Source organism: Pristiophorus japonicus, chromosome 6 (assembly GCF_044704955.1).
Source record: "Pristiophorus japonicus isolate sPriJap1 chromosome 6, sPriJap1.hap1, whole genome shotgun sequence".
NCBI lineage: Eukaryota > Metazoa > Chordata > Chondrichthyes > Pristiophoridae > Pristiophorus > Pristiophorus japonicus.
In genome coordinates this window covers 198,643,801-198,666,684 of record NC_091982.1, presented here as the reverse complement: position 1 = coordinate 198,666,684, position 22,884 = coordinate 198,643,801, and positions in this window count along the sequence as shown.

Here is a 22,884-nt window from a genome sequence, read left to right as displayed (position 1 = left end):
TCATAGACAGGAAAAAGATATAACTGCAATGAGGTTTCCCTGTCCTGAAATAAAAGATCTTGCACACAAAGTTGGCAGCATGAAAATTGGAGTCTGCAGTGTTTTGGCAGCATGTTAGCTTTAAAAGTCAATACTGAGGAGGACTGCAACAAATTACAGCAGGACATTAATAAGCTTGCAGAATAGGCATGGAGAAATGAAGTTCAACACAGATAAATGTGAAGTATCACATTTTGGTAGGTAGAATAGGGAGGTCACTTATTACTTGGAGTGTGCGAGTTTAGGTGGGGGTAGAGGAACAAAAGGATCTGAGAGTCATCATAGGCAGTCCTATGACTGTGCAAATACACAAATCACTAAAAGTTGCAACACGGGTTAACAAGGCCATAAAAAAAGCAAACCAAGCACTGGGGTTTATTTCTAGAGGTATATAATTCAAAAGTAGGGAAGTTATGCTAAACCTTTATCGACCCTTGGTTAGACTACACTTACGAGTTCTGCGTACAGTTCTAGTTGCCATATTATAAAATGGTTACAGAGGCACTGGAGAGGGTGCAGAGATGATACAACAACAACAACCAATTGTATTTATATAGCGCATTTAAACAAGTGAAACGTCACAAGGCAATTCACAGAAGTATTAGGAGATGAAAAGTATGACACCGAGCTGCAGAAGTAGAAATTAGTGCAGGTGACCAAAAGCTTGGTCAAAGGAGCATCTTGAAGGAGGAAAGAGAGGTAGGGAGGCGGAGAGGTTTAGCAGGGAGCTTGGGGCCTAGGCGACAGAAGGCATTGCCACCAATGGTTGAGCAATTATAATCAGGGATGCTCAAGAGGGCAGAATTAGAGGGTTGTGGGGCTGAAGGAGATTACAGAGATAGGGAGAGGCGAGGCCATAGATGGATTTGAAAATAAGGATGAAAATTTTGAAATTGATGTGATGCTTAACCGGAAGCCAATGTAGGTCAGTGAGCACAGGGGTGACAGGTGAGCAGGACTTGGTGAGAGTTAGGACACGGGCAGCTGAGTTTTGGATCATCTCTAGTTTATGTGGGAAGCCAGCCAGGAGTGCATTGGAGTAATCAAGTCTAGAGATAACAGAGGCATGGATGCGGGCTTCAGCTGATGAGGTGAGGCAATGGCGGAGACAGGCGATGTTACGGAGGCGGAAATAGGCAGTCTTAATTATGCTGTGGATATGTGGTCGAAAGCTCAATTCAGGGTCAAGTGTGACGCCAAGGCAGATAACAGCCTCAGACAGAAATTGGGGAGAGGGATGGAGTCAGTAGCTAGGGAACGGAGTTTGTGGCAGGGACCGAAAACAATGGCTTCGGTCTTCCCAATATTCAATTGGAGAATATTTCTGCTCATCCAGAACTCAGGCAAGCAATCTGACAATTTAGAGGATGTAGGTGGAAGTGGTCAGAGATGGCCTTATCTGCGATTGACACGATGGAAGTAGCGATGCCACGAGAGATGGCAAGATCGAGGGGTTGGCCGTGGATATCTTTTGGGGAGTTTACATGGATGGAGAGATTAAGGGAGGATAGGAGGCTAGTGAATTCAGAGGAGAGAGAGCATGATGAATTGAGATGGAGGTTGAAATCACCGAGGATGAGAAGTCACTCGGTGCAGAGGGAGGAAAGTAGTGAAGAAATATTGGTAATAATATTTTTATGGTTCTTGGGTGAGCAGTAGGGAATGAGAATTTTAAATGAGAGATGAGAAGAGTGGAATAGGGCAAGATGCTTAAAGAAGGAGAAATTGCCGGAGGAGTAGGGGTATGCGTGGGTATACATATCAGGAAAGGATGAACAGGCTGGGTCTCTTTTCTCTTGATAAAAGAAAGCTGAGGGGTGACCTAATAGAGGTCTTTAAAATTATGAAAGGTTTTGATAAAGTGGATACTGAGAGAATGTTTCCACTTGTGGGGAAGAGCAAAACTAGAGGTCATCAAAATAAGATAGTCACCAAGAAATCCAATAGGGAATTCAAAAGAAACTTCTTTACCCAAAGAGTGGTGAGAATGTGAAACTCGCTACCACAGGAAGTGGTTGAAGCGAATAGTATAGATGCATTTAAAGGGAGGCTAGACAAGCATATGAGGGAGAGGGGAATAGAGGGTTATGCTGGTAGATTTAGATGAGAAGAGACAGGAGGAGGCTCGAGTGGAGCATAACTGGTTGGGCCGAATGGCCTGTTTCTATGCCATTTTTCCTAAGTATGTATAGCTGATTTCTTCATATGCAAATGAACTCTCAAAGCTGGCACAAAATCACGGTGCTTATAATCTTAGTGGTCATTTCACCTTGATCTTGGAAGTATGCACACAAAAAATGTCATGATGCCCTTCAAAAGTCAGGCCAAGGCCTGAGCAACCCTCGACTTGTGAATCAACCCATGCTCTTACCTGACATTCGTAGAAGCTAATTTCCATCTCCAGTTCAGAACAACTGTAAATATAGAGCAAATCAGAAAAAGTTATTGTACATAACTGGAGCTCTGACCACATTACTGGTAGATATTGTGAACTGGGTGAGACCAATCTCAGTTGAATGCAATTTTCCATATTCCGTTTATATAGTGATTTTCCATAATAACCAAAGCACTTTACAGCCAATGAAGTACTTTTTGCCGTGTTGTCACTGTTGTAATGTAGGAAACGTGGCAGCCAATTTGCACGTAGCAAGCTCCCATAAACAGCAATGTGATAATGACCAGATAATCTGTTTTAGTGATGTTGATTGAGGGATAAATATTGGCCAGGACACCGAGGATAACTCCCCTGTTAGTCTTCAAAGTAGTACCATGGGATCTTTTACGTCCACCTGAGAGAGCAGACAGTTTAACATCTCATCTGATAGATGGCACCTCCCACACTGCAGCACTCCCTCAGTACTCTACTGGAGTATCAGCCTAGACTTTTGTGTTCAATCTCTGGAGTGGGACTTGAACCTATAACCTTCTGACTCAGAGGCAGAGTGATACCAACTGAGCCACAGCTGACACTATGAAATATGAGAGTCCAATTTGCTGAAAATTCAATGCTTACCTCAATTAACACGTAAAAACTGTCTCTAAATAAAAAAACACACCAGAAGTGGATTTAGCCCTGAGACATTTCATTAAATATGCCAGCTACCATAAATGCACAGACAAGTCATTAATATAGATTGTAAATAGTTGAAGCCACAGCACCGATCCCTGCGGCACCCCACTAGTTACTGTTTGCCAACCGGAAAATGACCCATTTATCCTGAATATATCCATGCTAATATATTACCCCCAACCCCTGTACTTTTATCTTGTGCAGTAACCTTTTATGTGGCACTTTATCGAATGCCTTTTGAAAATCCAAATACACCACATCCACTGGTTCCCCTTTATCTACCCTGCTCGTTCCATCCTCAAAGAATTCCAGCAAATTTGTCAAACATAATTTCCCTTTCATAAAACCATGCTGACTCTGCTTAATTGAACCATGTTTTTCCAAATGTCCTGGTACCGCTTCCTTAATAATGGACTGAGCTGTAGAAAAGCCTGGAAAAATGGCACAAAACTTTGCTTTTCCATGGTTTCCGTAGCTCTTCTGCTGAAGTTACAGCAGAACCTCCACAGAAATTCAGTCCCAATAACTTTTCCTCCATTATCTGAAAAGGAATTCACTCCATCAATATGCAGCTGGTCAGTAATGTGTGGACCACGCAGATCAGTGATCGCAGTCATGATAGGGTATGGTAGCGTAGTGATTATGTTATGGGACTAATAATCCAGAAGCCTGGACTATTGATCTGGGGGACATGAGTTCAAATTCCACGACGGCAGCTAGGAAATTTAAATTTAGTTAATTACATTAAACAAAATTTGGGATAAGAAGCTGGTTTCAGTAATGGGGAACCAACGGATTGTCATAAAAACCCATTTGGTTCACTAATATCCTTTAGGGAAGGAAATCTGCAGTCCTTAGCTGGTCTGTATGTGACTCCAGTCCCACAGCAATGTGGTTCACTCTTAACTGTCCTCTGAAATGGCCTAGCAAGTCACTCAGTTCTATAATATGGCTCACCACCACCTTCTCTAGGGCAATTAGAGATGGCGCAGAGTGATCCTTGATGTGTGCAAGGTGACCTCTGGCGTTTGTGATTTGACAAAGAATTGGAAAGATTGGCAACGAATTAAAAAAAAAAAATTAGAGATGGGAGGTGGGTGGAGTGGTTTGACCCATCCACCTCCACGGAGGTGTGTGGGGGGCCTGACCCATCCACCTCCATGGCACGAACCTGGTATTGCAGTACTTCCAGGAACGGTGCAGTGGCTCTAGGCCTTTTGGCTAAGAGCATTGGCGCAGAGTGATCCTTGATGTGTGCAAGGTGATCTCTGGCGTTTATGATTTGACAAAGAATTGGAAAGATTGGCAACGAATAAAAAAAAATTAAAAAAAATTTAGAGATGGGAAACCCGAGAGAACAGGTTTCCCGTAGGCCCTGCCAAATTTAACAGAACGGCTTAATTTGAATGGGAAGTCTCTATTTTCCCACCCGCAGCCAGCCAGATTGAGAGGCTGGTTGGCTCCGTGCAGGTAGCCCTGTGGCATAAGGAGAGAAGGAGGGATTGCGTGAGGGCCAGGGTTGGCCAGATGAACGGTGGAGTGGGGGATAGAAGCGGGCCGGTGCGGTACCAGTTTACACGGAACATACAACCTCTGCTTGTGAATCCTGACCTGTGCCAACTGCGCTGATCTCAATCCTGCTCACTCTCCAGGGTCCCTTGCTGGGAAAATCACAGGCGGGGATGTCGGGGGAGCGCAGGAGCATGCGTGGCTGTGATGCACCACATGGTGGAATAACCTCCCTCAGTACTGCCCCTCCGATAGTGCAGCGCTCCCTCAGTACTGGTCCTTCCTATCCATCTTTATGGCATCTTTAGTGGGGAACTAATGGGCAAGTATCTCGAGTTCACACCATTGCCAAGTCTTTTGGCAAGGAATGCATCATCACTCCAACCCTCTTCTCAATCTTCCTCGCTGCCATGCTCCACCTCGCTGCCATGCTCCATCTCACATTTAACAAGCTCCTCGCTGGAGTGGAACTAAACTACAGAACCAGTGGGAAGCTGTTTAACCTACGCCGCCTCCAGGCCAGGTCCAAGATCACCATAACCTCTGTCATTGAGCTGCAGTACGTGGACGACGCCTGTGTCTGCGCATATTCTGTGGCTGAACTTCAGGATATAGTCGATGTATTCACCGAGGCATATGAAAGCATGGGCCTTACGCTTAACATCCGTAAGACAAAGGTCCTCCACCAGCCTGTCCTCGCTGCACAGCACTGCCCCCAGTCATCAAGATTCACCGCGCGACCCTCGACAACTTGTGTAATGTATGTAACCTTCATGTAACTGTAACCTTCATGTAACAACACTGCATACTGTATACACCCAAGAAATGCACACCTTGACCACAGGGGGTGAACTTGTGGGAGACACTCCTCACCTGGTCATCCAGTCATCTAAAGGGAGGTCCCATGCAGGGTCAACACTTCTTGGTCCTGTGAATAAAGGTTCAGGTGACAGAGTGACCTTATCTGCAGAATGTGCCTCGTGTGAATTTATAGTAGTGTGTAAGGACATTACATTTGGTGACGAAAAATGGGAATCAACACTCACGAGAATGGCCACCGGTAGCACAGAGGAACGGTACTATGTTGGTGAGGACTGGGATGATTTCGTTGAGAGGCTCCAGCAGAGCTTTGTCATGAAGGACTAGCTGGGAAATGCAGCAGCCGACAAGCGAAGGGTGCATCTACTGACCAGCTGTGGATCTAAGACCTACGCGCTGATGAAAGACCTGCTCGCACCCGAGAAGCCGGCGGACAAAACCTTCGAAGAGCTCAGCAAACTGATCGGTGAGCACCTCAAACCGGCGAGCAGTATACACATGGCCCGACACCGATTCTATATACACCGACATCGGGAAGGACAGAGCATACCGGACTTCGTTGCGGACCTTCGGCGCTTGACCAGCCTCTGTAAGTTCACAGACGCATGCAGGGGGGGAGATGTTAAGGGATTTCTTTATGGAGGGCATTGGTCATGCCGGGATTTTCAGAAAGCTAATTGAGACCAAGGACTTGACCTTGGAAGCGACGGTGTTGATGGCTCAGACCTTCATGGCGGGGGAGGAGGAAACCAAGATAATATACACGCGCAACTCTGCTTCCAATGTGGCGATGGATCAGGGAGTTAACATTGTAAATACGACTCAGAACCCCGCAGGCAGGCAAGGGCAATTCAACACTACCCAGGCAGCAACAGACTCTAGAGTGGGTCCTCAACAGAGACAATGGCAGCTTGAACGGACATTTACACCATCACAGTGGACAATGCATCCTGGGATGGGGCCATTGACACCCACTAACAGAGTGCTCAAGAGTAATCAAAGAGACAATCAGAGAGGAATGCCTGGTAACAGCTCTTTTGTTCACAACAATCTCAACTCATGCTGGAGGTGCGGGGGCAGACATTCTGCGAAAACCTGTAGGTTTCAACAATTCATCTGTAGAAATTGTAACTTCAGTGGACATTTAGCCAGAATGTGCAGGAAGCCCGCAGCGAGGCTAATTTACGAGGCAGATAAACCAGAAGAGGGGTCTGCAAGGCAGGTTGATGCTTGGGACAAAGCAATGGACGCTGAAGTTCAGCAGGTTCATGTGACAAACGTCCACAGCTCATATACCAAAACGCCACCTATGATGATGAAAATCCATTAAACAGCAGCCCGGTATGCATGGAGCTGGACACAGGGGCCAGCCAGTCACTTACGAGTGTCCAACAATTCATGAAACTATGGCCCCTCAGAGCTAGCAGACCCAAACTAGAACGCATTGACACGCAATTATGGACGTACACCAAAGAGATCATCCCAGTGCTCGGCAGTGCAATGTTGGTGGCCACACATAATGGATCAGAGAACCGGCTGCCACTCTGGATTGTCCCAGGAAATGGTCCCGCGCTTTTGGGGAGGAGCTGGCTAGCCGAGATGAACTGGAAATGGGGGGATGTGCACGCCATTTCATCTGTGGAGCGAAGTTCATGCTCACAGATCCTACAGAAATTTGAGTCACTATTTCAACCCGGTGTCGGGACCTTCAAAGGTACCAAAGTAGTGATACGCATCACCTCGGACGCCACATCAGTGCACCACAAAACCAGAGCTGTGCCGTATGTGATGCGGGATAAAATTGAGAGTGAGTTGGACAGGTTGCTAATAGAGGGCATAACTTCGCCCATTGAATTCAGTGACTGGGCAAGCCCCATCGTCCATGTCCTAAAAATGGATGGCTCGGTCAGGATCTGTGGTGACAACAAGGCCACTATTAACCGAGTGTCGCTACAAGACCAATACCCGCTTCCGAGAGCGGAGGATCTTTTTGCCACGCTGGCAGGCGGCAAGCTGTTCACCAAGTTGGACCTCACTTCGGCCTACATGACCCAGTAACTGGCCGAAGAATTCAAGCTACTGACCACCATCACCACGCACAAGGGGCTGTTTGTCTACAGCAGGTGTCCGTTTGGCATTCGATCAGCGGCCGCTATCTTTCAAAGGAACATGGAAAGCCTGCTCAAATCCGTCCCTGGAACAATCGTATTTCAGGATGACATCCTTATCATGGGTTGAGACACCGAGGAACACCTCCACAGCCTGTACGAGGTGCTACGCCGACTGGACCGGGTAGACCTGTGACTAAAGAAGTCCAAGTGTGTGGTTTTGGCCCCAGAGGTCGAGATTTTGGGCAGGAGGGTTGCCGCAGATGGGATCCGGCCTACCGAATCCAAAACGGAGGCGATTCGTCATGCGCCCAGGTCCAGCAACACATCGGAGTTGCGTTCATTTCTGGGACTCTTGAACTATTTCGGGAACTTTCTGCCGAACTTAAGCACATTGTTGGAGCCGCTACATGTGCTCCTGCGTAAGGGTTGCGATTGGTTTTGGGGGGACTGTCAGGAACGGGCTTTCAATCGGGTGTGGAACCTGCTTTGTTCTAATAAGCTGTTGACCCTGTACAACCCCTGTAAGAAATTGGTTTTGACATGTGATGCATCATCCTATGGGGTTGGGTGCGTGTTGCAGCAGAGTAATGATGAGGGCCAACTCCAACCTGTGGCTTATGCCTCCAAGTCGCTCTCCCAAGCAGAACGGGGATATGGGATGGTTGAAAGGGAAGCACTCGCATGTGTCTACGGGGTGAAAAAGATGCACCAGTACCTTTTTGGCAGAAGGTTCGAGTTAGAAACGGACCACAAGCCGTTAACATCCCTGTTGTCAGACAGCAAAGCTGTCAATGCCAATGCATCAGCTCGCATACAGCGATGGGCTCTCACACTGGCTGCATATGACTTCACCATACGGCACCGGCCAGGCACCGAAAATTGTGCTGACATGCTCAGCAGGCTTCCACTGGCCACCACTGAGGGGGCATCGGAGCAAAGCGCTGAGATGGTCATGGCTGTTGATGCCTTTGACAGCGCAGGCTCCTCCATCAAAGCCCACCAGATCAAAATTTGGACCAACAGAGATTCCTTCGTATCCTTGATTACGAAATGTGTCCTGACTGGGGATTGTGCGCCCTCACACGGAGCATGCCCCGAGGAGGTCAGACCGTTTCACAGACAGATGGATGAGCTCTCCATCCAAGCCGACTGCCTACTATGGGGCAGCCGGGTAGTCATGCCCCAGAAGGAAGGGAAGCATTCATCAGGGAACTCCACAGCAAGCACCCAAGCATCGTGCTAATGAAGGCCATTGCCCGGTCACATGTATGATGGAACACTGTGTTCGCAGGTGCACGACGTATGTCCAGCTGGGCAATGCCCCCACGGAGGCCCCACTCAGCCCGTGGCCCTGGCCCACCAGGCCATGGTCACATATTCACGTAGACTACGCGGGCCCATTCGTGGGAAAAATGTTCTTCATTGTCATTGATGCGTACTCGAAATGGATCGAGTGCATCATATTGAATTCGCGCACGACATCCACCACTGTGGAGAGTCTGCGTGCGGTCTTTGCGACCACGGCCTGCCGGACATCCTGGTTAGCGACAACGGCCCGTGTTTCACTAGCTATGAATTCCGGGAGTTCATGTCGGGTAATGGCATCAAACATGTCAGGACAGCACCGTTCAAGCCGGCTTCCAATCGCCAGACGGAACGTGCGGTCCAAATCATAAAACAGGGCATGCTCCGGATTCAAGGACCCTCCCTTCAATGCTGCCTATCGCGCCTTCTGCTGGCAAATAGGTCCCAACTGCATTCATTCACGGGAGTCCCGCCCGTGGAACTACTCATGAAACGTACACTTAAAACTCGGCTGTCCCTCATTCATCCAAACCTGTCCGACACTGTAGAGGGCAAGCGCCAGTCCCAAAATGAGTGCCATGACCGTAACTCAAAGGGGAGATGTGTAGAAATCGATGATCCTGTGTTTGTTCATAATCACGCTTTGGGACCCAAATGGCTTGAGGGTACTGTAATTGCCAAAGAGGGGAATAGGGTCATAGTGGTCAGACTTAACAATGGACAGATATGCCGCAAGCATCTGGACCAAGTAAAAAAAAGGTTCAGCATGGACACTGAGGAACCTGAGGAAGATCATGAGATGTTGCCCACACCACCACCAGTGAATGAGCAACAAGAACTTTCAGCAGCATGCACAGTCCCTGCGGCCAGCCCGGACAGGCCGGAATCACCACAGGTGACAGACACTCACGCCAAGGCTCAACAACCAGAGCCCCAACTGCGGCGCTCCACGAGAGAGCGTCGACCTGCTGAAAGACTTAATCTTTGACCCCATAAGACGTTGGGGGGGCAGTTGATGTCATGCATGTAACCTTCATGTAACTGTAACCTTCATGTAACAACACTGCATACTGTATACACCTAAGAAATGCACACCTTGACCACAGGGGGTGAACTTGTGGGAGACACTCCTCACCTGGTCATCCAGTCATATAAAGGGAGGTCCCACACAGGGTCAGCACTTCTTGGTCCTGTGAATAAAGGTTCGGGTCACAAAATGTGCCTGCAGAATGTGCCTCGCGTGAATTTATAGTAGTGTGTAAGGACATTACAACTTGGACCACTTCCCATACCTCGGGAGCCTTTTATCAACAAAGGCAGACATTGACGTGGAGATTCAACATCGCCTCCAGTGCGCCAGTGCAGCCTTTGACCGCCTGAGGAAAAGAGTGTTCGAAGACCAGGCCCTCAAATCTACCACCAAGCTCATGGTCTATAGGACTGTATTAATACTCACCCTCCTGTATGGATCAGAGGCATGGACGATGTGCAGAAGACACCTCAAGTCGTTGGCGATATATCACCAACGATGTCTCCGCAAGATCCTGCAAATCCCCTGGGAGGACAGGTGCACACACATCAGTGTCCTCGCCCAGGCTAACATTAAAGCACTGACCACACTCGATCAGCTTCGCTGGGCAGGCCACATAGTTCGCATGCCAGACATGAGGTTCCCTAAGCAATTGCTCTATGCGGAGCTCCTTCACGGCAAACAAGCCAAAGGTGGGAAGCAGAAACATTACAAGGACACCCTCAACGCCTCCCTGGTAAAGTGCGACATCACCACTGACACCTGGGAGTCCCTGGCCGAAGACCGCCCTAGGTGGAGAAAGTGTATCCGGGAGGGCGTTGAGCTCTTCGAATCCCAACGCCGCGAGCGTGAAGAGGTCAGCCGCAGGCAGCGAAGGAGCATGCGGCAAATCAGCCCCACTCCCCCTTCTCCCGACGAATGTCTGTCCCACCTGTGACAGGGTCTGTGGCTCTCACATTGGACTGTTCAGCCACCAAAGGACTCACTTTAGGGGTTGAAGCAAGTCTTCCTCGATTCCGAGGGACTATGATGATTATGATGATGGAGAAGGGGAGGCGCGGGGGGTCGGGGGGGGCATCTTAACATTGCGATCACAGTCTGGGACCAGCATGGGGGGGGGGGTCGGGGGGTTTAAAAGATCACGGTCCAGCCGGAGGAGCAGAGGGGGAGGTCTGAAGGAATCAGGGGCCAGAGGGACAGCCCAGGAGGAGAGGGCAGAGGAGTACGGGAAATGGGGGGAGGCCTTGTGGAGGTTTGGAAGCCTGAGGAGGGGTGGGGGGGAGGAGGGGCCTGGGGGAGGGGAGGCCTGGGAGGGAGAGGCCTGGGATGGAGAGGCCTGGGGGGGAGAGGCCTGAGGTGAGGGGAGGCCTAGGAGGGAGACCTGGGGGGATAGGCCTGGGGGTGGGGAGGCCTAGGGGGAGAGGCCTGGGGGGGAAATCAAAGGTCAGGCTGGGTGATCAGAGGCCTCGTGGGGGGGCTTTCCGATTGTGGGGGATACTTACCTCCTGGATCCAGTAGTCCTCTACTTGCATTAGCTGGTGGGTTTCACGAGGTGTGTAAAATCCGACCAGCTAAAGTTAAAGACAAAATGGAGGTCAAAGAAGAGGCTTCCAGCCTCATTATAATATTTAAATAGACGCCCCCACCTCTTGGCAGTGCATTGGTTGCCCGTCCTGCCTCTGTTAAAACTGGAAGAGGGTGGGTTCAGGTCAGGATTCACATTAACACTTCAACTACCACTGTGCTCCCAATGTATCCCTTTTTTTTAGGTTAAAATTCCCTCCGTTGTCCCTCTCTCACTCTGTTACAAAGGTCAGTGGAAACATTTAAATGAGGCTGACCTCAGAAGTTCCAGTGAGGTCAGCAGTCAGTCACTGCAGATACAAAATCTGCCATGTTTGGCTCCTTCTTGGTCCATGATTAGTAAGAAAACTCAATGCATCAGTGTCTTCATTCCTAGCAAAAGAATGGCTGCTTGGACAAGGTACCAGAGGCTTGCAGCTTCCTGTGGTATGATATTTCGGTATTTCAGTGCCTTCAAGAGATGAGGGGAAAGTGAGAAAAAATGAGAAATTGTGAAATTACTGCTTGTGAATTAGGTCATCAGCAGAGGACCAATGTTCCCCAGATTCAGGAGTGGAAATTCAGCCAAAAGACTTGCAGCAATGGGAATAGGCATCAGCTCCAGGGTCTTCTGGTTCTTATCTAAATAGCAGTAAAAAGGTCTTCAGTCCCAAGGGTCCAGTATAACACTTGTAGCAAAAATTACCACCTGTCTTTTTCAGCCTCTCTGGTTTTGTTGACTATCCTTTTCACATCTTTCAATCTGAAGTGCTGGCCAAGCGCATGATCTATTGCCATCTTCAAGCTCTCCAGATTTTGGGTGCTCGCCCAGCATACCTACAGCAAAATGAGGCAGAAGACCCTCTTAGGATCCCCAAAGTTCATTTGCATGGCTGCCCTTTGTTTGCAGGAACAAGCACTCTGCCCCTTTGGGGAATCACCAGGAAATTCCGGGGCAACATAAAGGGGAAGGCGATCCATTGTCAGGGGTCTTCACACCAATTTCTCTCCTTTGCATCTGGAAACTGAGCATTCCCCAGATACACAAAAGTGAAATATTGGGGCCTCTGTGGTTTTGTTTGTATGCATGTGAGAGAATGAAAATAAAGAGACGAGAGATTGACGGAAGAATCACTATTTCTGACTAACATGAGCACTTCAAAAGTGAGTTTCACATTTTTTTTTAAATAAAGCTGAAGAGAGATAAAAGCAAACAAGAGAAAGAGAGGATTAGAAGATGGACCAGAAAACAATTACCAAACAGTTCAATGTATTTAAGAAACAGAGCAACAAACAAAAGCAGTATAAAGTAAAGTAGACAAGAAGAATATGTAGTGTGGAGTATCATGAATTAGTACATTTATTCTAAAGAGACAAAGAAAATGTGAGATAACGGGCCCTATTTTTGCTATGATTGTGCGTCGTTTTTTGGTGTCCAAACATTTTCTGGCGTGAAATACTCACTTTCCAACTTTTGCCAACGTTTGGATGCCGGCGGTGACCATGTGCAGAAGTTTAAAAATATTTGCCGCAGACATGAGTCAAAACGGGATCGGGCGCCGTTTTTCTGGACTTAATCGATTTTGGCCGTCCACGATTTTTCTCAGTGCAGTGCACACTGCCCAAAAGCCCCGCAAAAAAAAACCCATACGCTAACTGAATGAATCAGCGCGGGGCACAAGAGGACAGGAGCGAAGCAATAAGAAAACATGATAAAATATCTTTTTTTTTCACAGGGAACTCTTTTTGGAGCAAGGGAAGAAGATTTCTGGGGCAAAAGGACTGTTTCCCCCCGCTGCATTCCCGGGCCAAAAGGACTGCTCCCCACCGGCCCTCCACTCAGTCCCACACCACTTGCAAGTTGAAGTTCGGGGGCGGGAGGGCTATTCGGCCTGGGATTACAGCGGGTCCAGCCGGTGGGAAGCAGTCCTTTTGGCCCGGGATTGCAGCGGGTCCAGCCAGTGGAGGAGGGAGCAGTGGTAGCAGATGCAGCCCGGGAGGGGGGGGGCGGCGGGGGGATGCAGTGGCCACGGGTCCAGCAGGGGGAGAGTCCTTTGTGGCCCTTTCGGCAGCGGCGGGGTAGCAGTCCTTTCGGGGGGAGTGGGATTCAGCTAGCTTCAGCATCTCTGGTTGCCCTGGCATGCCCAGAGAGTTTTTAACGCAGATTTGAAGCTCTGCCGATCCCCCACCCTCCACCCCACCGAGATTAACTTCGGAGAGCGCTGGGCCAAATTCAAATATTTCTTTGGCGAAGGTCCCGATTTTTTTTTCTGGCGCAAAATCATACGTTAACATGCGCAGGCACCAAAAAATCCACCATAGGGCAGAAAACGTTAGTGGGAGTTGTGTACAGACCACCAAACAGTAGTGGGAAGGTTGAGGATTCCATCAAACAGGAAAATAGGGATGTGTGCAATAAGGGTACAGCAGTTATCATGGGTGACTTTAATCTGCATATTGATTGGGCTAACCAAACTGGTAGCAATACTGTGGAGCAGGATTTCCTGGAGTGCATAAGGGATGGTTTTCTAGACCAATATGTCAAGGAACCAACTAGAGAGCAGGCCATCCTAGACTGGGTCTTATGTAATGAGAGAGGATTAATTAGCAATCTGGTCGTGCGGGGCCCCTTGGGGAAGAGTGACCATGATATGGTAGAATTTTTCATTAAGATGGAGAGTGACACAGTTAATTCAGAGACTAGGGTCCTGAACTTAAAGAAAGGAAACTCCGACGGTATGAGACGTGAATTGGCTAGGATAGACTGGAGAATGATACTTAAAGGGTTGACGGTGGATGGGCAATGGCAGACATTTAAATATCACATGGATGAACTACAACAATATCCCTGTGTGGCGTAAGAATAAAAAAGGGAAGGTGGCTTAACCGTGGCTAACAAGGGAAATTAGGGAAAGTGTTAAATCCAAGGAAGAGGCATATAAATTGGCCAGAAAAAGCAGCAAACCTGAGGACTGGGAGAAATTTAGAATTCAGCAGAGGAAGACTATGGGTTTAATTAGGAGGGGGAAAATAGAGTATGAGAGTAAGCTTGCAGGGAACATAAAAACTGACTGCAAAAGCTTCTATAGATATTTGAAGAGAAAAAGATTAGTGAAGACTAATGTAGGTCCCTTGCAGTCAGAATCAGGTGAATTCATAATGGGGAACAAGGAAATAGCAGAGCAATTAAACAAATACTTTGGTTCTGTCTTCACTAAGGAAGACACGAATAATCTCCCAAAAATACTAGAGGTCTAGCGAGAAGTGGGAACTGAGGGAAATCCTTATTAGTCAGGAAATGGTGTTAGGGAAATTGAAGGGACTGAAGGCCGATAAATCCCCAGGGCCTGATAGTCTGCATCCCAGAGTACTTAATAGTGGCCCTAGAAATAGTAGATGCATTGGTGGTCATTTTCCAACATTCCATGGATTTTGGTTCTGTTCCTATGGATTGGAGGGTAGCTAATGTAACCCCACCTTTTAAAAAAGGAGGGAGAGAGAAAACAGGGAATTATAGACCGGTTAGCCTGACATCAGTAGTGGGGAAAATGCTGGAATCAATTATTAAAGATGTAATAGCAGCGCATTTGGAAAGCAGTGACAGCATCAGTCCAAGTCAGCATGGATTTATGAAAGGGAAATCATGCTTGACAAATCTTCTAGAGTTTTTTGAGGATGTAACTACTTGTAGAGTGGATAAGGGAGAACCAGTGGATGTGGTGTATTTGGATTTCAAAAGACTTTTGACAAGTTCCACACAAGAGATTAGTGTGCAAAGTTAAGGTATATGGTACTGGGGGTAATATATTGACATGGATAGAGAACTGGCTGGCAGACAGGAAGCAAAGAGTGGGAATAAACGGGTCCTTTTCAGAATGGCAGGCAGTGACTAGTGGGGTACCGCAAGGTTCAGTGCTGGGACCTCAGCTAATTACAATATACATTAATGATTTAGATGAAGGAATTGAATGTAATATCTCCAAGTTTGCAGATGACACTAAGCTGAGTGGCAGTGCGAGCTGCAAGGAGGATGCTAGGAGGCTGCAGGGGAACTTGGACAGGTTAGGTGAATGGGCAAATGCATGGCAGATGCAGTATAATGTGGATAAGTGTGAGATTATCCACTTAGGTGGCAAAAACAGGAAGGCAGATTATTATCTGAATGGTGACAGATTAGGAAAAGGGGAGGTGCAACGAGACCTAGTGTCATGGTACATCAGTCACTGAAGGTAGGCATGCAGGTACAGCAGGCAGTAAAGAAAGCAAATGGCATGCTGGCCTTCATAACGAGGGGATTTGAGTATAGGAGCAGGGAGGTCTTACTGCACTTGTACAGGGCCTTGGTGAGACCACACCTTGAGTACTGTGTACAGTTTTGGTCTCCTAATCTGAGGAAGGACATTCTTGCTATTGAGGGAGTCCATCGAAGGTTCACCAGATTGATTCCCGGGATGGCAGGATTGACATATGAAGAAAGACTGGATCGACTAGGCTTATATTCACTGGAATTTAGAAGAATGAGAGGAGATCTCATAGAAACATATAAAATTCTGACTGGATTGGACAGGTTAGATTCAGGAAGAATGTTCCCGATGTTGGGGAAGTCCAGAACCAGGGGTCACAGTCTAAGGATACGGGGTAAGCCATTTAGGACCGAGATGAGGAGAAACTTCTTCACTCAGAGAATTGTGAACCTGTGGAATTCTCTACCACAGAAAGTTGTTGAGGCCAGTTTGTTTGATGTATTCAAAAGGGAGTTAGATGTGGTCCTTACGGCTGAAGGGATCAAGGGGTCTGGAGAGAAAGCAGGAATGGGGTACTGAAGTTGCATGATCAGCCTTGATCATATTGAATGGCGGTGCAGGCTCGAAGGGCCGAGTGGCCTACTCCTGCACCAACTTTCTATGTTTCTATGTTTCAAGATATCGTCAGGACAAAACTCTCTCGTAAAAAAGAAAGCAAGAGATTTCTTATGACATGACAAGCCAGGATAAGTGCCTTCCTCTTAGATCATTATGTTCTTTGACAAGCCCCCAGGTAAACGAAGGCATTGAGCTGTTGCAACATGAACAACCTACATACAAAAAAAGGAAGAAAAAACAATTATGGGACATACTGTACCACTGACCGTCACCAATAAATAAATAACCAAAATTGACGTGGTTCTGTTTGCTGGGTTGGGGTGGTCAATTAAGGGAAGAAATAAAGGTTAGAGTCAGTGAGGAACTTAACATATTCTTGTAAAGTTTCTACATTATCTTATCATTTTGTAGTGCAGAAAATAAATTGAAAGTAACAGAAGAATATAAAACTAAATAGATGTAAAGTTATTTCCTGGTAATCTACTGCTCGGAAAAACATTGGTAAAACAATAGTAAAGGGTTACTCACTAACCTTTTATCGAGGGCCATAGTCCCACTATCTATCGCTCTGCTTGTCCTGGCTCCAGCAACATTCCAGAGCTGATAGGCTATGGTTGAAGGCCCGTCGACTCATGGAGCAACATGTCTCCAGAAGGCAAAAACAGAAAATCTGGAAATACACAGTACACAGTCAACATCTATAAAAAAATCTGCATTTAAGCTCTGGGTAAAACTGCCATGCTGGCCTGTTGTTTGGTTCCAGTATTTCTTTTTCAGATTTGCAGAATTTCTAAATTTGTTTTATTAAATCACATGAGAGCCACAGGTGATACCTGGGCCACATTAGAAATATCATTGCCAGAGTAATAGTCAAATGATGCCAGCTGTTGCTCCCATTTTTATTACCTTTGAAGGTGTGTAAAGCCCCCACTATCACAACTGGAGAACACTAAGAAAAAACAAAATTATTAATTTCAGACACTATTGAGTGATGAAGTGGATGAGAACATTGGGGGTCATTTTCACTTTCGTGTAATAGTGTAATACGGGAAACACTGGATTGAGCACCCTTTATACACCTGCTGATTTACCTTTCCATTAACTGCAGCGTAAAGGAAAAGCGGAACCTCCATTTTATAGTATCGCCGAAAGTTAAAATGACTCTCATTGTCTTTATTTCTCGGAACAGGAATTGAATAGATCACCAACTGATTAGATGAAATCTCTCCACCAGTTATAAGTAGAGCTTACGTCGATGGGTGTAGATTTTATGAATTCAAGCTCCCGGTGTGAAGCTTTAGATGAAATGGATGGAAAATGCTGAGGATCCCACTGGCCTCTTCGCCCAAATTCCCGGTACAGGTTGCTATCATCCAAAGCTCCATGTGGGACCGACAATTTATAAAATCTACTCTCTCAGGTTGAGCATTTTCATTATAATGTCACTGATATGCAAGGTCTATTCAGGTCCAGGTACTTTAAAGACCAGGGGCTAAATTTTCCATTATTTTTGCATGCATAACGTCCACTTAACATCCATTTTACCACTGAAATGAGCTATAACGCCCAGATATCGCTCATTTAGGCACAAAATGGAAACTGACGCCCATTTTTCGAACACTTATCGCCGAGTGTTACTTTTGCCATGTACATAACACCGGAAAAAAATAATACCGTCCGCCCACTTTATTTGGGCAGAATCATCAGAATGGGTGAAACCAACGCCCATAATATCGGCCAGCGTTACTTTCCGCACGTAATTAACGACAAGATTCAATAATACCGTCCGCCCACTTTTTTTTGTCGTAAAGATCACATCTGCTGAAACTAACGCCCAAGAGATCGCCCAGCATCACTTTCACCACCTCGCACACATCTCGCCCACAATATCGCTCATCCAAAACACCGCTCTGAAAAAGTGGAACTGTTCTGAACGAATCACAGTGGTGTGGGCACCATTTTTCAAATCACTGTGAGCAAGTGGGGTCTCGTGCGGTAGCTGAGCAGTACTCGGGACAGGCGGGTTTGGAGTGAGCCTTCTGTGACTCGTTTAAGGCTCTGTTTGATTGTTTGTACTGCCTGCTCTGCCTGCCCATTGGAGGCTGGTTTAAACGGGGCCGAGGTGACATGTATGATCCCATTGCGGGTCATGAATTATTTAAATTCGCCACTGGTGAAACATGGCCCGTTGTCACTGACCAGTATGTCAGGCAGGCCGTGGGTGGCAAACATGGCCCTCAGGCTTTCAATGGTGGCGGTGGCGGTGCTTCCCGACACTATTTCACATTCGATCCATTTTGAAAAAGCATCCACCACCACCAGGAACATTTTACTGAGAAACGGGCCCACATAGTCGACATGGATCCTCGACCATGGTCTGGAGGGCCAGGACCACAAACTTAGTGGTGCCTCTCTGGGCGCATTGCTCAACTGAGCACATACGTGCGTTGCCGTACACAGGACTCTAAGTCAGAGTCGATACCGGGCCACCACACGTGGGATTTGGCTATCGCTTTCATCATTACTATACCCGGGTGTGAGCTGTGGATATCCGAGATGAACGTCTGCCTGCCCTCTTTTGGTAGCACTATGCGGCTACCCCACAACAGGCAGTCTGCCTGAATGGACAGCTCGTCCTTTCGCCGCTGGAACGGCTTGATTGGCTCTTGCATTTCAAGGGGATGCTGGCCGAGCTCCCATGCAGTACACATTTTTTTACTAGGGACAGCAGAGGATCTTGGCTGGTCCAAGTGCTGATCTGGTGGGCCGTGACAGGTGATTTATCATTTTCAAATGCTTCCATGACCACCAACAAGTTTGCAGGCTGCGCCATTCCACCCCCGTGGTGGGCAATGGTAGCCGACTGAGAGCATCCGCACAGTTCTCGGTGCCTGGCCTGTGGCAGATGGTATAGTTATACACTGATAGCGCGAGTGCCCACCTTTGTATGCGGGCGGAGGCATTAGTATTTATCCCCTTGTTTTCAGCGAACAGGGATGTGAGGGGCTTTTGATCGGTTTCCAGCTCAAATTTGAGGCCACACACACTAATGCCTCTTTCTCAATCATGTTGTCGGCCCTCTCGGCTTTAGACAAGCTCCTGGAGGCATAGGCGGCAGGTTGCAACTTCCCTGCAATGTTAGCTTGTTGTAATACACACCCGACTCCGTACGACGACACGTCACATGCTAGCACAAGTCTTTTACATGGGTTATACAATACAAGCAGCTTGTTGGAGCATAAAATGTTTCTGGCTTTCTCAAAAGCAATTACTTGTTTTTTTTCCCCACACCCAGTTCTCACCTTTACGCAATAACACATGTAGGGGCTCTAAGAGGGTGCTTAAACCCAGTCGGAAGTTACCAAAATAGTTGATGAGTCCCAGGAATGACCGCAGCTCCGTGACGTTCTGTGGCCTGGGCGCGTTCCTGATAGCCTCAGTCTTGGCATCTGTGGGCCGAATGCCATGCACCACGATCTTTCTGCCCAAAAACTCCACTTCTGTTGCCATGAAGACGCATTTCGACCTCTTCAGCCGCAGCCTTACGCGATCCAGTCTCTGGATGTCATGTATTCAACCAGCATTGTAACCCATGTATAATCTGACCTAAGTTGTATACTGTGAGAACACTGACCACTAGGTGGTGAACTTGTGGGAGACACTCGTAACCTAGACCTTCAGATATAAAAGGGGAAGTTCCACCCACTTCCATCATTTGAGTGCTATGAAATAAAGGACAGGTCACAGACTGACCTTCTCTCAACCATGGACCACGTGTGCATTTATACTGTATAGTAAGGACGTATTAATGGCGACAAGAAACTGGGATTTAAACCACGCGAGCATGGCCACTAGCAGAACAGACGAGAGGTACTATGTTAAGGAATGGTTGGGACAGAGATTCAACATTGTTAAAGCAGCACACAGTTCTCCAGGCAAGGGCAATAACAGAGGCAGTCAGGGACGATCGACTGGCAAGGGACCTTTGGTTTCAAACAGCAGCTCATGCTGGAGGCCTGGAGGCACACACTCAGCCGGAGTTTGCAGAGGTGAGCAAAATATCTGCAGAAATTGCAGAAGTGAACGCTGGGGGAAATCGCTGGAAGCTGAAGTTCAGCAAGTTCATGTGGAGCACGTATACAGTTCATACACCAGGACGCCACCGATAATGATGAAAGTGCTCCTCAATGGCATCCCAGTATCAATGGAGCTAGACACGGGGGTCAGCCAGTCCCTGATGGGTATCAAACAGTTCGAAAAGTTGTGGGCGTCCAAGGCCAGGAGGCCAAAATTATTGCCGATTGACGCACAGCTACGGACTTACACAAAGCAGATCATTCCGGTGCTAGGCAGCGCCACGGTAGTCGTGCACTCACATCACCATGCGGGCACCTTCCCAGAGCTTTTTCGTAACAGAAAAGGATTTCACTCCCCGAAAGTCCAACTAGTTTTCGACCACAACCAGATCATAATGGCAGTGAATGCCAAATGTCCGGGCAGCTTCGATGAGGCTCACATCCTGCGTCAGCCACAAGGGCAATGCTGGATGCTTGGTGACAACTGATATGGCCCAGCCACCTGGCTGATAACCCCACTGTGTGACACCCACACCAAGGCCGAGAAGCGATCCAATCAGAGTCACAGAGACACACGCAATGTGGTCCAGCAAACAATAACTGTGCTTAAGCAGCACTTTAGTTACTTGGAGCACTCAGGAGGGGAGCTACAATACAACCCTGAGCAAGTAACCAAATTCGTGGTCATGTGCTCCATGCTGCACAATCTGGCTATCAGCAGGGGACAATAATTGACTAAGGGACTAATGGTTCACCTCAGGAGAGAGAGGAAGAGGAGGACGAGGGGCTGGATGCTGAACTCGGGCCAGACAATCAGGCTGACTATGCAACCATGCCCATGCCCCGCTTCAGACCTCAGGAAAGGGCCCGTGGTGGCTACATAGCTGCAAGACTCTTACGTCAGGAGCTCATAAATGAGCAATTTGCCTGAAAGAACGTTGCTGTGATTGACAATGCTGACACACTGCTGTGTGTGTGCAGCGCAGACATCAATGGTGGGCATCACCCTGGTGCCAGTTAAAGTTTAAGGTGATTCAAGTTAAGTTTTATTTAAACCTTTAATGTTAAGGAATCACCAGTGTGTAACGGTCTAGCTATCTGAGACAATGCGCAACAAGGTTATGTTGAATAAAAAATGTTTTTGACCAACATTGGTCTGAAATCATAAGTATCATGGGCAAAAACACCCCACCCTCACTCCACTTTTTCAACCATTGACATCAATCAAATATTCAACATGTCCAGCAACACAGAATATAAATGCAAAGCAGGAGGGTGGCCCCCTCCCCCCATACATTGCAACAAGTTGCATACACCCAGATGGAGATATAACACAGCCATCACCTGCAGACATGCACCTCACTTTCCTTCACCCTTCCCCTTCTTCTCCACACCTCAACCCCTTCCCCTCCTCGCTCCATGCCGCCTGGCCGAAGAGCTCCTCAGGTGGTGCCTCATTGCGGGGGATGAAGGCAGAGGCGGTGGTTGCACGGGTACGGGAACGAGGGGTGCTGAGGTGGGAACATTCTCGGATCCAGAAGCAGGATCTTGGTCCTGCCTCTCATCTGTCGTTGGCACTGGTGGTGTGGAGCCTAGGGGTGGAGTGCCGTGCTTTGGGACTACTGGGAGGCCTGTGGCAGCAGTGTTCCTGGCTATCGCCTCCATGGCCTCCGCCATCTGCAGAACGTACTCAGTCATGGTGGCCAGCTGTCGGGATATACCCCTCGATGCATCGAGGAGCTGGCCACCAATGTCTGCAGTCCTCCTGGGCAACTGTACCATCTCTCCGCTCTCATGTGGCGCTCGTGGACCAGACCTGCCGCGTCCATGAAACCTCCGCGGGGTCGGCGCCGTCCTGGGGACAAATGGGGTGGCCTGTGGCGAGGTGCTTGGGCCCGATATCGCCAGAGTGGAGGCGGGAATGGCCGGAGGAGCACTAGATGGCCTTGGGGTGGAATGACTTCTGATGCAGGTTCCTCGAAGTCCGCGCTCTCATCCATAGAGAACAGGCCCGGGGGATTGACGGGCGAGAATCGGAACTCCTCAGCACCAGATGTCGGATCGTTCGGCGAGTCCGACCCCGCGCCCCCACCTTCTGGCCTCTGTGGTCTTGCCTGGGGCCGTGCTGCTAGCTGAGCTGCAAAACACAAATGAGGTTATTAGAGGAGAAGGGTCAGAAAGTGAGTCCAGCGCTACCCACAGCATATACACGACAAAAGCACCACTGCTATCAAAATCATCACAGATATCACATTTAATGACCATCAACACATTGTGCATTGCAATGATTTTCATTAGGCCAACATTATTTCTCGGACAATTTTAGAAATCATCTATCATATATTATTGTTCGGATATGACTTTACATCATGCAATGGTGTAAACTTTACTCACGTGGCATCACTTCAGGGTCTGCAGATGCTTCCGTGGCTGTCCAGGTGTGCTTCTCCATGAGTGCGAGCACCCGCTCCTCCATATCAGTGATGTAGCTGGTGCCTGG